Source organism: Myodes glareolus, chromosome 17, assembly GCF_982192425.1.
Source record: "Myodes glareolus chromosome 17, mMyoGla1.1, whole genome shotgun sequence".
NCBI lineage: Eukaryota > Metazoa > Chordata > Mammalia > Rodentia > Cricetidae > Myodes > Myodes glareolus.
The window spans coordinates 22,449,575-22,466,658 of record NC_142042.1 but is presented as its reverse complement, the minus strand read 5'-3'; the positions used below and the strand labels follow the sequence as shown (position 1 = coordinate 22,466,658).

Here is a 17,084-nt window from a genome sequence, read left to right as displayed (position 1 = left end):
GAGTTTTACTCAGCGGTAAAAAGCAATGAGATCTTGAATTTTGCATGCAAATGGATGGAAATAGAAAACGCTTTACCTAGTGAGGTAACCCAGTCTCAAAAAGAGGAATATAATATATATTCACTCATAAGTGGATTCTAGCCATAATTAAAGGTCTTTGAGCCTATAATTCGTGATCCTAGAGAAGCTAAATAAGAAAGTGAACCTGAAGAAAATCATATAGTTATCCTCCTGGATATTGGTAGTAGACAAGATTGCCAGGCAAACATGGGGGCACAGGGGATGGGGGGTGGGAGGTTGGGGGATGGATGTAAGGGGAGTTGGGTAGAGAGAAGGTGAGAAGGGGAGGATTCGGGATAGTTTGGGGGAATGGGTTGGGTGGGATGGAGGAAGGATGGATATGGGAGCAAGGAAGTAAATATCTCAACTAAGGAAGCCATTTTAGGGTTTGTAAGAGACTTGATTCTAGAGGGAGTCCCAGGTCCAAGGAGAGGTCCCCAGATTGTTCCCTGGGCAGCAGAGGAGAGGGTACATGAACTGGCCTCTTCCCATAACCATACTGAGGAATATTTTGTGTATCACCATAGAACCTTCATCTGACGATGGATGAAGATAGAGACAGAGTCCCACATTGGAACACTGGACTTTGCTCCCTAGGTCCAAATGAGGAGCAGAAGTAGGAAGAACGTGAGCGAGGAAGTCAGGATCACAAGGGGTGCGTCAACCTACTGAGACGGTGGGACTGATCTAATGGGAGCTCACCAAGGCCTGCTGGACTGGGAGTGATGGAGCATGTGATCAAAATGGACACTCTGAACGTGGCGGGCAATGAAGGCTGACTAAGAAGCCAAGGACAATGGCATTGGGATTTAATTCTGCTGCATGGTCTAACTTTGTGGGAGCCTGGTTTGTTTGGATGCTCACCTTTAAAGACCTGTATGGATGGGGGAGGACCTTGGACTTCCCAAGGGGCAGGGAACCCTGACTGCTTTTAAGACTAGAGAGGGAGGGGGAGGTGGGGAGGGGAAGGTGGAGAGGGAGAAGTGGGGAGGGGGAGGGAAAAGGAAGGCGGGGAAGAGGTGGAAATTTTTAATAAATAAATAATAAAAAAAAGCAAGAACATGTATTGTCCCCAGAATTTCCAGAAGGAACTAGTTTCCCCCCATGCCACTTTGACTTTTAACTCAATGGGACTGATTTTCTGTTGTAATCTCCAAACATAAGATAAAATTTTAAAAAAATGGTGTTAATTTTAGTCACCATATTGAGTAATCTACACATTAGATAAAGAAAACACATTAATAGTGACGAATTGCGGGTTGGGGAAATGTATTAATAAGAAAAATCTGTCCACAATTTTTTCGATAAGCATATGCACACACATTTGATTTCCTTTGTGATGAATTTGCTAAGACTCTAAGGGGCTGCTCTGTTGGTCTTGTGTATTTGTGGTGTGCTCTGGTGGACAAAGAGAGTCAGCCTTCTCTTTTTGGTTAGGTTGAGCGTGGCTTGTGGAATAACCATGTTTCTGTTTTTACTCTGGCTCATGTCATTAGTTTTACCCATGGCTCCATACCCCTGCCTGGACACTAAGAGAAAGTAAGGTTGTTGGAAAAATACAAGATAAACAGATCAAAGTTGTAGCAACCAACTCTATAAAATATTTGAATATCAAGAAGCCTAAAATCTTCCAGTTTTCCTTTAAGTTCTTTTGGTTTGATTTGTGAGATGTGGTAATTTACTTACACTTTCACCCCCAAATTATTGATTTAATTAGACTGCCTGTCCCACTCCCTATAGCCACCATAGAATAATGTTTTTCTTAGTATATAAAACAACTATGAAGTGTTTTTGCAACTAATCATAATTTGGGCACAATTTATTTGATAATATAGACACACAGAGAGAAAGAGACACACAGGGAGAGAGTAGGAGAAAGGGGAGAATATAAGCCTTACATAAATTCAGATTTTGACATGAGTTCATAAAAATATACTTCAGGGAAACTTTCTTTGTGTTGTTTTAATTTTCAGGGTCAAGCACATCTTTAATCAAAGTCAGCTCCTCTGTCTCCTCTCCCTTTGAAGAGGATATTGTTTGAACGGAAATGGAAATGGGTTTCTTGCTATCAGAATCTATTAGCTTCAGTCCTTTTTAAGACTGATAATCAGAACACTGTAGTCATTATTCATAAATTAATTTTAAAAGAATGCATACTATATGTGAGGCATAATACTAGGTCCTGGGAATATTGGGATGAAAATATACAACTTTTACTTACAGAACAGTTTCCTTCTATGCGTTCTAAGTTTTTGCAGAAATTCTATGCATTCTAAGTTTTTGCCGAAAAAAATATTAAATGATTATATAGTGTCATCTTACATGTAATATGATTGCCAAAGGAGATTGTGTTATAAGTAATAAAGTTATATCATAAACAATCAAGAGTAAACAAATTGAGAGCGTTTGAGTAAAGAGAAGTGGCTGGACAAGAGTTTCAACAGGAAGTGAAGTGAAGATAATGTGCTTTGGGCAGTGGTGTAACCAACTATGATTATGTGGGTGTGTGTGGAGGGGGGACTTCCTAGAACTGTGACCCTGACCCTTGACATGAACCCAGAAAAGGAAGAGAGTAGCTCTCTTGAGTCTCTCCCACACAGTCTAGGTTTGGTGTGCGAGTTGCTAGTCAGACCTTGTCTGAACTCACTCTGCTCTGTACTACTATTAGGCTAACCTGGCAAGATTCCTGAGGAAGTACATACAGCATGGAGAGGAAATTTCTCCTTTCAGGCAGAAATTGCTTAGCTCATGTCTCACACCATCAATATTCTTTATTCATACAAGGAAATTTTCCCTCTAATGCTTCTGATGCATTGGACAAGATTAACTATGAGAACCTGACCAACTGTTCCAAGTTAGACATTGGTAAAGAGTTGAAAACAGACATCATCTATAACCCTCAGGACCATATGGTATGACCAAGACTGACTTCATAAATAACTTTGAAACCCTTGTCTGGCATAAAAGTGATCATAGTGGCTTTCCAGTCTGGTGCAGACATCTCCATGGTGGTACAGTTTGTTGTTAGGTTCTATTCGGCCCACCCAGAGGCAGAGGAAGCAGTTGTGATCAAAAAATTCACTGATGATGTGCAGTATGCATGGGAGTCTTCTACTGATGGATCCTTGATGGTTCATGCAGACCATGGTGAACCCATTAGCTAGAGTACCAAAATGATCCTTCGCCTCAAAGAAGATCAGACAAAATACTCAGGGGGGTGGGTCAAGGGAGTGGTGAGGAAACAGTTCATAGCTATGACATCACCTTCTATTTGGAGAAGGAACAAGAGACGATCAGGGATGATGAGGCAGAGGCAGAAAAGGTGGAAAAGATGAGGGAGATAAGGATGCCAAGGAGAAGCCTGAGGTTGAGGATATGGGGTCAGATAAAGACGATGACAGTGGCAAAGTAGGAAACAGAAAAATGAAGAAGATTAAAGAGAAATACATTTATCAGGAAGAGTTGAATAAGAATAAGCCTATTTGCGGGAGACCCTGACTGCTATTGGGGATGGAGAGGGAGGAGAGGGGGGTGTGGGGGGAGTGGGAGGGTGTTGGGAGGAGGGGCGGAAATGGAGACTTTTGTAAAATAATAAACTTTGATGGAAAAAAACCTACAGACAAAAAAAGAGAAAAGAATAAGCCTATTTGTATTAAAATTTTGGATGACGTCACTCAAGAAGAATATGGTGAATTCTATAAGTGCTTTCCCAATGTTTGGAAGACCGCTTGGTAATCAATCATTTTTCTGTAGAAAATCAGTTGGAGTTCAGGGAATTGTTCTTCATTCCTTGAGAGCTTTCTTTGACTTTTTAAAGAACAACAAGAAGAAGAGCATCAAGCTGGAAATCTGCCATGTGTTTACCTTGGGCAGTTATAATGAGTTGATACATGAATCCTTCAACATTATCCTTAGAATGGTGGACTCTGAGGATATGCTCCTGAATATCTTCCGAGAAAGGCTCCAGCAGAACAAGACCCAGAAACATTGTGAAAAAATGAAAGTCATCTGCAGAAACATTGTGAAAAAGTGCCGTGAACTCTCCTCTGAGCTGGCTGAATACAAAGAGAACTACAAGAAATTTTGTGATGTGTTGTCCAAGAATTTAAAGCTTTAAATCCATGGAGATCACTAACTATCAGCGCCTTTCCTAAGTCATCTAGGTCATCTCCTAGAAATGTCAGAACTTACACGCATGAGCTCTCACCAGCATGGTTGCCTAAACATGCACTGAGCAAGAGCAGGAGCAACAGACACGATAATGTGAAACGGGCGTGCTTGCAAGGCCATAAACCTAAGGAAAGAACCACAGGAAACTAAGGAAGGATGATCTTTCCCAGGGAAGAGCACCCAGTTAGTTATCCCGAGTGGTCAGTCTTGAAAGTATATACATATAGGTAATGCTATACAGACTGAGAAGAACATATTTCTATATTTAGAAATATCTGAAACAACAATTAATGAAAAAAGAAGTTGGATATTTGAAAGAGAACAAGGAAGGGTTGTTAGGAGGGACAAAATAAGGCAGTTAAGAGGGACAAAAATAGAAAGAAATGATGTAATTATATTATAATCTCAAAAATAATTTTTAAAAAATGATACAGAAAGGCATTCACTGACCTAGGTTGATTATAGAAGCAGTCTTGTCAGTTGGAGAAGTGAAGTACATAGATTTACCTTATTAGCTATTATTGGACCAAAAATCCAAAGCTCAACGTGGGAAGAAAATCATTTTTGAATAAAATGTGATTGTTATTCTTAGATAAAGAGAAGATGTGCAGGATGATTAAAAAGTTGATGACAGGAGTTAGGGAGATGGCTCAATAGCAGAGCTACTTGCCAAGCGAGCATGAGGACCCAAGTCCCCAGAAGCCACATAAATGCTGGTTAGCCAGGCTGCTGTTCTGCAATTCCAACCTCAGAAGCAAAGACAGGATTCCAATGAGACATAATGGTGAGCTCTGGGTTTGATTGACAGACTCTGCCTCAATACGTAAGGTGGATAGGAAATGGAAGATGTTTCCTACAACAACAACCTCCATCTTTTCCAAGTGAAACTCACATACACATGTCCACACACACACACAAAGTAAAAGAAAAATAATTAACATTAAATTAAAACTGATGTCAGGGAGCCACTGAATACTGATGCTCACCACCAAGTCTAATGACCTGAGCATCACATGACAGAAAGAAAGAACCAACCCCAACTTGTCCTCTTCAGTGCACATGCACTTCGGCACCAGCACAAGTACAGAGAACATGCATACACAGCAACATCAACACAAATAATGCAACTAAAGATTAAATAATGAGATGTCAAATATAAGACATAAGCTAGAAATGTCCAGACTAGTTTCCAGAGATTGGTTTGAATAGTACAAGCTATTGGGTCACACTGAAAGTCTCCTCTTAAGGGAGTGGCTCTAACTCCTAGCAAGCACAGCCTCTGGTTAAAGGCAACCCCTAGAAATTTCTGTCCAGGAATTGCTCTCGTCAAAAGCAACTATGTGGGATGCACAGAGGGCCAAGTGCTCACTGATAAGCACTAAAGGAACCAGGGATGTTAAACACACCACACTGACTCTTCAAAGGGAGAGGTGAATAACCTGTTTCCACATAAAGGCTGGGAGCAGATGTGGTTTAAAACCTGATGACCTTTGCACTATCTGTGGGGCCAAGACAACACCAGATCTTCCCCAGACCCTTATCATGAGCTCACTTTCTCAATCCATAGAATCCATCTTTGTGGAAAATGTCACAAGCACTCTACAAAGGGTTGCGATATAGTCATGTCTTAAGATTTATTGTGCACATGGTATTGGGTTAATTCTCACCATGTAATTTTTTCCACCAAATTGTGCAGGTCTTAAAAAGATTACTCAGGATCAGTCTTTTAAAGTTTGAGCCCGTAACAGCCATGAGTCATGTTGAACAGGACTTCCTTTTTGCCTCTCTTGGATCGAAACCCTGCAGGCTATGATGGTTACAGAGACCCAGGCGCAGATGCCTAACTCTTCACTCACCTTCCCTGCAAGGTAACTCATAGCCAAGGACTGTAAATGTCAGGTCACATGGGCTAGGTCCTTCACTATCCAACAGAGATACATGCAAGGGTTCACCCAGTTCAGGAATCCTACCAAAGGGTGGCCCAAGCCCTCTGCTGTACATTCGTCTTTGCTCATTTACCTAATTATACTTCCCTTAACCTCACATTCATTCTCCCTGGGACAATTTCTCAATAAACCCCCTTCCAGAAATGTTCAAAAACTGTTTCATGGAGAACTTGAAATGTTTGTTTCCAGAAGTATTCCTAGGAAGTACCCTCTAAAAATAGCAAGCTGGATGCCATTGCAGTTAGATGGGTCCCAGGACATCATTCAACGTTGATAGTTGCTGGTGGGCAGTTTCAGCTGAATGGGTTATTTTCCTCCATCATGACCTGGAAGCATATATCAGCAGAAAGGAATGGACTGATACACATAAGAGATTCTTGAGGAAACAGGAATGATAGGACTCCAAAATTAGATGGCTAAGTTGAGGGTTGTGGGTTCATTGGAAGAAGAAAATAAATTTCTAACAGTGATTAATAATCAGGATAATACCAGTATGTAAAGAAAGAGGGACTGACAGTCTATAAAGAATGAATAGGTTTTAATTTCTCATAGACAGAAATCAGAGAAGGTTAACTACAGGGGCCACGCCTTGAACTTTATTCTTTATTTTAATACCAGAGCTCTGTTCTCATTCAGTTTTCAACCCAACCCATCCATAAAGTAAGTTCAAGGCCCAGCTGTGAGAGCTTGTAAACTAAGCTTGTATTGGATTCCCAAACCTGAGATATAGTCTTTGCACTCTAGATGTATGCAAGCACACACACAAAAAAATGTTTAGTCTCTAGATTCTTCCAAATCCTCTGTGCCCAAGGTCACTTCCAATTAGATGTCAACACTTTCTTCCCCTCTTGCTTGACATCAAGGGATAAGCTTCTACATTACTCAAAACCTATCCCTTACTACCTAGTGTTCATCCTTTCTAGACTCCATATAGCCAGTGAACAGGGAGTTATATCTCCAAGTAAAGGGTTCCCTGTTAATGCTTTTCTGGAGCTTATGAGCAAATGCTGATGAGGCATTCCTGCCTCTTTAATTTACAGTCTAGGTACACAGTAGATGTCTTAGTTTGGATTAGTGTTGTTATGATGAAACACTAAGACTTAAAAGCAAGTTGGAAAGGAAAGGGTTCATTTGGCTTACAATTCCACATCATAGTCCCATTACTGAATGAAGTCAGGGCAGGAACTCAAGCAAGGCAGGGTTCTGGAGGCAGGAGCTGATACAGAGGACATGGCGGAGCACTGCTTACTGACTTGTTCTGCCTTCTCTCTCACAGAACCCAAGGCCCCTGCCCAGGGATGACTCTGTCGACTATAGGCTGAGCCCTTCCACTTGAAGAAAATGCTCCACAGACTTGCCTGTAACTCATCTTACTGAGACATTTTCTCAGTTGAGATTCCCTGCCTCACATGGCTAAAGCTTGTGTCAGGTTGACGTAAATCTATCCACCACAGCAAGACAGCAGGTTAATAGTAGCCTCAAATGATCTCGAGGCATAGTATTAGCTGCAGAGAGCCCTAGCAAGTAAAATCTCTTTGAATGCAAGAGGTATTTGAAAAAAATACTTCAGGAAGCCTAGAAAATATTCTACCTGTCCGTACGATAAAACATATAATAGTGAGAAGACACTCAGAATTCAGAAGTTTAGGTAATCTGCAAGCCAGGGCTTTTCATAGCAAGGATCCAAGACATAAAATAGGATGAGATCCCCAAATAATCAACCTGAAACTTAATCCAAGATAAACAAAATGGAGATGGTGGTTACAACTAGCACCAAGACTGGTATGATGGCAAAGGAGGCATCATGTAGAGGTAGTTATGGAGAATAGTAAATGAACACACAGTTCTTGGCACAAGGTAGACAGCTAGACAGCTAATATAGGAACAGTTCGATCTGCATGTGCCCCTATTACACTCCGAGGAAACCATGTTTAAAGTTTAGCTATTTTCAGGCTCTGGGTCCCCTGAACTCCTGAAGCTCCCTAGCAGAAAGAAGCAACTTTATCACATCAGGTGTGCATGGCCAGGATTTCTTCAGACCTTTACCCAAACTGTTTGGTAGCCATTTACAAAGACTTGTTTACTGAAATGCCTGGGCATTTTGTTAAGTTCCCATTAAGCATTACAGACATTCACAAGAAAAATGGAATTTCCTTGGATATTATAGTAGATTTTCTTTTACATTTAAGAAGCAGAACTCAAAATATCTGTCGTGCTGGATTTCAAAACTACTATGAACATAGGATGGTACCCCTCACAGATGTATGTAGTTAAGTGATCTGCTCATATATATGTTGTATGTTAGCTTTGTAGAAGAAGGTAGGGGACAGATGACTTTTAGATCACAGTGCTTTATACCAAGGAAAATGCATCTGTGACTGAGTTTAATCACTGAAATACACTGTCACGCAATGATTGTCTATGCGCTACAGTATGGATTGTGAGTTGGGCAAGAGGCTGGAGATTGAAACACACACAGACACACAGAGACAGGGGTAACACCAAGAATGCTCCAAGAATGCCCACTTTATTGGTTCCAGGGCAGCTTATAGAGGGTTTCCTTGACTAACGGCTAACTCTCAGCTGCAAGCCCACCAAAAACCACTCCCCTGCCATCAGGAACTCCTGAGGGTCTCATGCTCAGGGCAGCTGCAAAACAAGTTGTTTGCTCAGAGCAGCTGCAAGCATAGGAAAACAAATTTACTGCCTGCCCCTGGCAGGCAGAGGGTCACAGGAAATTCAGGGTCTGGGGGTCCACAGCCCTCAACAGTACACAGTAGCGCTACACAAAGCAGAGCTTTGACCAAGACTTGGATATTAAGGTTTCTCTTGTAAATCTCTTTTGGAACCTGGTCTTAACTGCTACCCACAGAGGTATAGCCATCTGCACGGGCCACGTGACTTAAGATACTTCTTACAGTCACATTTATCCACTCTATGCCAGCTAAAGACTGGGGCATGCCTAAAAAGCCATTTTCAGTTCTAAAGAAATAGATACTACACAAAACAGAAGAGACACTCAACTGGGCATAGCTTCAAAAAAAACCTGTCTGGGAGCTGGGGAGATGGTTCAGTTCTAAACCACTTGCAGTGCAAGTAGGAGGAACTGAGACAACATGCTAGCGCTTGTGGCAAACCTGGGCACTGTAGCACATGTTCGCAGTCCCAGCCACGGGCAGGACGGAGACTGGATACCTGGAGGTAATTGACTAATCAGTCTGCCTGAATCAGAGCTCTAGCGGCGTTTCATTTGTATTTTAATAAATAAAGTTTGCCTGGGAATCGGGAAAGTAAAACAGCCATTCTGGCCAGCCTTACAGACCAGGCAACAATGACACACACCTTCAGTCCCAGTAGCCACACTAGCTTGTCATAGAACCCAGGCGGTGGTGGTGCACACCCTTAATCCCAGAACTAGAGAGGATTATAAAACGGGAGGAGACAGCTCTCAGGATCAATCTCATTCTGAGATTACTGGAGGCAGGATCGCCATTTTGGACTGGGGTCAAGGTTAAGTGTCAGCGGTTGGCTGTTTCGTTTTTTTTGGATATTCAGGTTGAACCTCGATTTCTCTCTCTAGGTACGTGTGTGTGTGTGTGTCTTTTTCTGTGTGTATTTTGAGTCTCTGTGTGTGTGCCTTTGTGCTCATGCATGCAAAGACTGATGTTGCATATCTTTTCCTAGAGCTTTGCCTTTATTTATTTATTTTTTTGATACAGGCTTTTTCACTGAGTCTGGAGCTCCCCAATTCAAACTTCTTGTCTAGTGAAATATGAGATACAGGAATTTTTCTGTCTCTGGCTCCCCAGCACTAGTAATTCAGGCACAGACTAAAATACCTAGGTTTCTACACAGATGCCAGAAATTCAAACTCAGGCCTTTATCTTTGAGTGGCAAATGCTTTAAAGAAATAGGCATCTCCCAGTCTTCAGGGTCATTTTATTATGCAGCAGATGTTTGACTAATCAAGATGTAATTGGTTACTGACAGAAAAGATAAGTTAGGCTGGTCTCTAATTTACAAGTCCTAATTTAAAATGCAACAAAGGCCTGAAGGGCGCAGGGATAACAAATTGGAAAATTTCGTGTAGACAAGAATATTATAGACATCATTTATTAGAGTTTTAAGTAAAATGATTTCTGTGTAAATGTTCTTAATACAGGTTATATAAGAATTAAAAATTAATTAGAAAGATATTTCAATGGCTGAAAGCAGTATGTGCTTTTAACCACAGGACTTGGATTCAGATTCCAAACCCATGTGGCTCAAAACCATCCATCCTTCCAGTTTCAAGGTATTCTAACCTCTCTTCTGACCTCCACAGGCACATGGTATGATGTGGTATACAAACACACCTTTAGAAAAAAAAACCCTCATAAATGCAAACAAAACGAAATAAATCTTAAAATGTCAGTAGTAAAAGCATACAATTTTCTCAAATAAAGTGGGATAACAAAAAGTGCAATGTTAATCAGGTATACTAGGTAAAATAGCTGTGAAAACAATAAAATAAAGTAATAAAAAGGAGTCATTTATTTTTTTTGTCCAGTGATTTAACACACATGGGCATACATAAATGTTTTAAAAATTAAAAGCTGTAATTTCAGGTAGAGACAAAGTTTTTAAAAATGTCTTATAGGCTGTACTGTCAAATAAAGGAACCCATTTTTAGGCCTTTGAGTGCAGAGAGCTTGGCTGTGTTGGTTTTTGGTTTCATTTTTGTGGCCTCACACGTTAGTGTTAAGTGTTCCTGTTAATAACCTCCGTGTTGTTGATACTCACAGAATTGGGTAGGCTAGCTGAGACAAACTCCTCCTTGTTAACTAGAAAGTAGTCTGGGTCACTCGCCAGGGTGTTTTATGAGTCTTGTTGCTGCTGGGTAGAATCAGCTACAGTATTAACCACAACTGCTGTGGTTAGGTGTACCACGGACAGCAGGGCATGGATACCTATCTAGGTATGAGAATGCACTGTGGAACAGATTCAGATGTCTGTTGTCTCCTGAGATGCTAGATCTTTAGGACACCTCAAATAAGCAAGGCAGGTACTAGTCACTAAGACTTCTGAACCCTCTAGTACTCCAAACTTCTAAACAATTTCCTTCAGTGAGGACAAGCATTTTGCAATCGATATGCTCTACAAATGAGCATGGAACCAAGGGGAGCTCATGATGTCCTGATATAAGGCCAGAAGTCAACATTACTAGTCTTGCTAGAGAGCCCTTGTTGGTATTCATACACAGATATGCATGCATAGAAACACATGCAGCATTGGTCTTCACGAAGTCTCAGCAAGATTTAAGGTTCTCTTTGCTCTGATGCTCTAGTATGGAAAGATGCTAATGCTTGGGGTGCAGAGCAGTTATGTTGGTTTTTCTCAACTTGACAAACTAGAGTCACCTGGCTAGAGGAAATCTCAACTGAAGAATTACTTCCATCGGACTGGCATGTGGGTAAGTCTATAGGGGCATTTTCTTGATTAATCATTGTTGTGGGAGGGTTCAACCCATTGTGGGTGGTGCCACTACAGGGCAAGGGTATAAGGATATACCTGAGTGGTATAAGAAAGAGAACTGAGCCAACCAAAGGTAACCAGACAGTAAGGAACATTCCTTTATGTTTCTGCTTTAGTTTCTGCCTTTCTTACAGTAATTTTCCTCAGTGATGAACTCTTACCCTAAAGTGTATAACGAGCAAACCCTTTCCTCTCCCAGTCATATTTGGTCATGGAGTTTATCACAGCAACAGACCACAAACCAGGACAGTAGTCGTTGGATTTGTATACATAAAAAGGGCATCACAGATCATGGAGGCATTAGTGGCAAGGATATTCTGATAGTGTTGAGTGATGGTCATACCAGCACAATTTGAATCTTGGCCCACACCACTTGTATCTCAAGAAACAAAAGCAAAACCTCATCAGATGGCTGCCCCAGGCTCCAACCCTGATGTTAATTATTGCATTGTCCCAATGTATATTCTATAGGTGTTGGAAGGAAAAGGGTACACACACACACACACACACGCACACACACGCACGCACTGGGTTGGGGGCAATGACTCATCTATCAGAATCTCATGAATACTTGCACAGAATCTCTGTATATTTGTAGAAGTTTCCTAGATGTTCTGTGCTTTCTGGTTGTTTGACTTTATGTGCAAATGATGATTTAGCGGAGTCCCCACTTACTTTGTGTGTGTACCCACATGTCACATCATGATTATGCAGCCCTGCTGAGTGGTTAACAAGACCTATAGCCCTGATGGGTCTTGTAATTGCTCTCACACTTTCAGTCTCTCCATCACCTCTGGTGAAGGATGCCTTTATCCCTGTGATAGGTCTTTTCTTATGATGTGTAGACCCTGTTGAGAGGGCCTTCCAAGCAGCATAAATCCTACATTAACTATACTTGGCTTTTCTGAAGAGTAGACACAAAAATGATAGATTTCCTTTTGGTGTTAGAGGGAATAAAGGGGAGAAATGAGACTAGTGAATGTGAGTAAAAGGGTTTACATATGGGTAGGACCAAGTCTTTCTTACTGGAATTCAAACACAAATGATTTGTTGACCTCATTCTTTTCTTCTGAGTGTTTAGAGCGTTCCTCTGTAGTTACCACTGTAATTATTTCAGGTGCCATTATGTATTTTCTATCAGACCGAGGGTAATGTGGATTTGCTATGTCTACTTATTGCTGTAGGTGTCTGCCTGTTGTTGCATGGTCTTCACAATGAAAGGTATTCTTTGTTCTGTTTAAATAGTATCTGGATGATCCAATATAGAGCAACAAAGCTTCTCACTGGCCAAGAGAGTGTCTCTGAAGTGTACACGCATTCTATACAGACCAGAGAATGATCTATGAGAGCCAGACTTTCAATTTGAGTAAATGAGTTTGTCGAATATACAGCAAGCAAAAGTCAAAGAGTACGTAGGAAGAACCAGATGGTAAATAGAAGCAACAGATAGCACAACATAACCATTCAACAGCGATACTCCGGTAACCTAAGCAAGAGAGCAAACAAAAGGTGACATCATCAAGTCCTGGGCTTATAAACACCCAATAGAAATGACTAGAAGCCCTGCTAGGGCAGTCATTAGGGTTTCCTGATTTAGAGTCTTAAGTGGAACAGGACATTCCCTCAGATGAGGTTTTTAAACAAAAGAACAAGTAAGAATAATAAAGATATGATCCAGTGGGGCACTTAAACTCATCCAACAGAAATTAGTGGGGGATCCCCTCTGAAAGTGCCATTCTGGAGTTCCCATCAAGAGTATTGGTCAGAGCATCCTCTCCCCAGGTGAGCTTCCACCTTCTCTTTCCTGCTGAAGTCACCCCGATATTATGAGATAGACAATAGTAGCCTTGGTTAAAAATAGCTTACATTTAACTGTTCATGATGAAACAGTACTGTAAATCTTGGGCTGTTTTGTGGTTCTTTTCTCTTCTGGTTATAGAATCAGGGGCACAACCCGTTGTTGGCAATGGGTCTCGGAGGACTGTGGAAATAAACAGCTGTAGTCTAGAGCAAGAAAGCCTTCCTTACTCCCAGAATCTGCTTTCACAAATCTTAAACAGTACACAAGAATTTACTAATATAATGGACTTTTCAATGCAGTAGGCCAAGATTCCAGCTTAAAGGTTTAGAATGCATCCACCACTAGGAAATGCCAATTAAACCCTTGACTATATGGCATTTGTTGTATGTAACATTTTCCAGCTGAATATTAGAGCTAAGCCACAAAAGTGTGACCGAGTTCACCTTATTATCTTCCTTTCATTGTGTGGGCAAAGAGTTGTGTGCTACAGCATCTTAGGCTTCTACCTCTTCAAGAAGGTCATGGCCATGGACCTATTCGTACATATGGCATATGAGCTGCTGGGTCTTGTTCCATAAATCCATCACACAATTATGACAATCATTACACTGGTACAAGTTTTGTCTTCTTATTCTTTTTTATCATTCTGCTTGGTAATGGTCTTTGTTATGCCTATCTAATATGAGTGATAAGTATTATAATTTTGTCATCATGCTAATGTTCCTCGACCTCATCCCCATATGCAGAGGGTACTGTCAATTCCATTTATTTCCTGCCAGTGCTTTGATAAAAACAAGCAAACCCATACTTTTGGCTATAGAAATCATTGGTCAGGAGATTCTGTTGTCTCTCAGTTTGGTCAACCTGTCTTCAATCTTCCAAGTATATTTCCTCAAATGGGCTTGCTAATAAAGTATTGAGAGGCCCTGCAGCCCCTGCAAGATTAACTTGGGAAATCTATTGGGTGAAGACACTCATCTAGGAAACAGGATATATCCCTGGGGTTATGTACTTATTTTTATCTCAAATATAATTTCTGCTTGATGATAGAGTCTTGTTCCTGCTTTACCTCTTACAAAGATAAGTAGTTGAATTCACGAGGAACAGGAAAAGTTACAGTGACACAGTAGATTCAGAGAAGACACATGTGTTCTTAACACCCAGTCGGTAGTAGGCTGAGTACTGTGGCCAAATCAGAATACCTAGATATACCATGGAATCCTTTCTAGAACAGAACCTAGTTGGAAATTTAATGTTGCTATCATTTTTCCTTCAATAGGCTCCAAGCAGTACAAATGAGCTTCACCGAGAACTACAATTCAATGTGTCTGAGTGGCTCCCAGCATCAGATATAGTACATATGATTTAAACTGGATATTCAAAAGTAGACTCTGACATAGGATTCTGACTCTAGACCAAGTAATTTCTATTTATGCACAGGGCTAATTTTGGTAAACTCTGGAAGAAACTGAGGACTGAAAGAAGTGAAAGAGCTTCTCACTAAAGGCATGTTACTACTCAGCGGCCACCTGGGGCTTGATCCCTCTGGACTCTTCTGGGAGAGCACAGAACAAGTGTTAGATCATCTTTTGCAAGTGCTGGAAGAGCAGGTGAGCTTATCCACCGCCCATTTGGGAGCATTGGGCAGGGACTGGTTTCCCAGCACAGCTGGCAGCTGCCCTTTGCCAGCAGAGCAGAAAAACAGCCTCAGGGCCAAGAGTAACCAGTGCTTGCTGTGGAGATGCAGGTAAACAAGAAGGCCACAACAGATGTGGTCAGGGCAACAGCGTCGTCATTACATGGCTGAGTAGTATCATTGCACATGTGTGTCAGCTGGCAAAATCTCATGATTTATGGGCCTAGGCATCAAAAAGAGATCGCTGAGTGTTCATTTAAAATTGTAAATTTAATAGTACAGTTATCGCAAAAAAATAAAAGTACGATAATACCGGTTTTAGACTTGAGAAGAAAAGGAAAGGAAGAAGGGACGTGGGATTTTCACCCTTGTTATTGGGTCAACAGCAGTATAACCTATATTCATTAAGTATTATATAACCTTACAGTACTACATAAAAACTCCAAGAATCAACTAGAAATTGATTGTATAGTGACATCCTGAAGAAAAACAACATTTTTCAATACATGGTAAAACATAAAACAACAAATTTAAGACATTGATATGACATATCAATGAAGATAAGTGATGAAAGCTTAATTATTATTTGAAGACAGAAAAATATTTTTGTGAGCTGTACATTCAGACAGAATAAAAAGAAGATGGTGTAGGATAATAAAAATTTTACCAGAATGAAACAAAGGTGATTCACTGATAAAGCATTCACTTCAAGAAGTAAGGAGAAAAAGAAAACACCCAAACATGCAGGAAATGAAGAAAAAATGGTGATAGCAGAAGCCAATGAAGTAAAAACAAAATTACAGAACAGAAACTTCTCCAAACTGAGAAGTTCCCACCCCCCCAAAAAAAAATATTGTAAAATTGATAGATTACTGACAGAGGGGATAAAAATAGATTTAGAACGTAAATTACCTTTGAGGAAATGGATGTCTGTAAAGACTGAGCCTAGGGGAGTATGAATATATTAGAAAACTATTTGTCAGGGAGTATCACTAAGGTGAAGGACACATTCATGGGTAAATGTTTGTGCATAATCTCAAAGAATGCGGTTAAGCTGGTGGGATTTATAAGAAAATTTAAGCTAGTCTACAGAAGCAGACAACTTTCATGGGAAAGGAGAAGTAAAGTAGCAATATGCAAATGTGCAAGCAACCTACAGATGTGTCAGTGAGGTCCAGAGCTGCCTCCTCTTAACTTCTGTTTCCTCCATGGGTGCTCGAGAAGGTGGGACAGCTTTAAAAAACCCTGTGAAACCATCCTTATAATGTATATAAAATGTATGTGCATCATCACAGTTTAACCAGGCACACACATGAACTCTAACAGGACTTATCTATGAAAGACATCACAGAGATTTTGGCTCATAGCTGTGCTTTTGAATAGTTTCTGTCTTTGGGCAGGGGTACATATAACTTCACCAGTGATGAGAAGTGCTATTGTGACATTAAATACATGCTAAAGCCTTCCTGCAGAAACACTGTCACAAATGTCAAGCATAATGGTGTTTACATATTGCAAGCTTTTATCTTTTTCTTTAGGAAACACCAAAGAATGTTACTGCCTGATCCAAGCAAGGAAATGACAAATTTAAGGAAATACAAACTGAGTTTTTGAAATCTTTATGTTATGCTAAGTATTATTTGAAGATTCTTCTCCTTATCAGAGTAATTATCAACTGGTCCATTGTGACACAAAATAATAAAGCTGTCCTTACTTGTTGCTAAATGATAAAGATGTGCTCTCAGAATTGTGCTGCGGAGTGGTTTTGTCATTTCTAGAAGACCAGAGTGAACTCCCACAGAGGGAGGTGGTGGAGAGTCGGTTAAACTCGGACCACATTCATGGTCTACTGCTCTTAGCAGACAAATCTCCACACATGGTACCGAACACCTAATGTATACAACTGCAACAAAATAGTGTTTATGTATCTGTCTGTCCTCATTTGGAAAAATCCAGT

The 17,084-nt window shown here is 40.6% G+C and overlaps 1 long non-coding RNA gene and 1 pseudogene across 1 annotated transcript; both read left to right on the top strand.

Annotated features, from left to right (window-relative positions):
- Positions 1-2,610: 2,610 nt before the first annotated feature.
- On the top strand, positions 2,611-4,195 carry LOC125414603 (heat shock protein HSP 90-beta pseudogene; annotated as a pseudogene).
- Positions 4,196-11,068: 6,873 nt separating this feature from the next.
- Positions 11,069-16,831, top strand: LOC125414810 (uncharacterized). Its single transcript, XR_014997791.2, has 3 exons — positions 11,069-11,628; positions 14,932-15,101; positions 16,666-16,831. It is a non-coding gene; the product is annotated as an uncharacterized LOC125414810 (long non-coding RNA).
- The last annotated feature ends 253 nt before the right edge of the window (positions 16,832-17,084 follow it).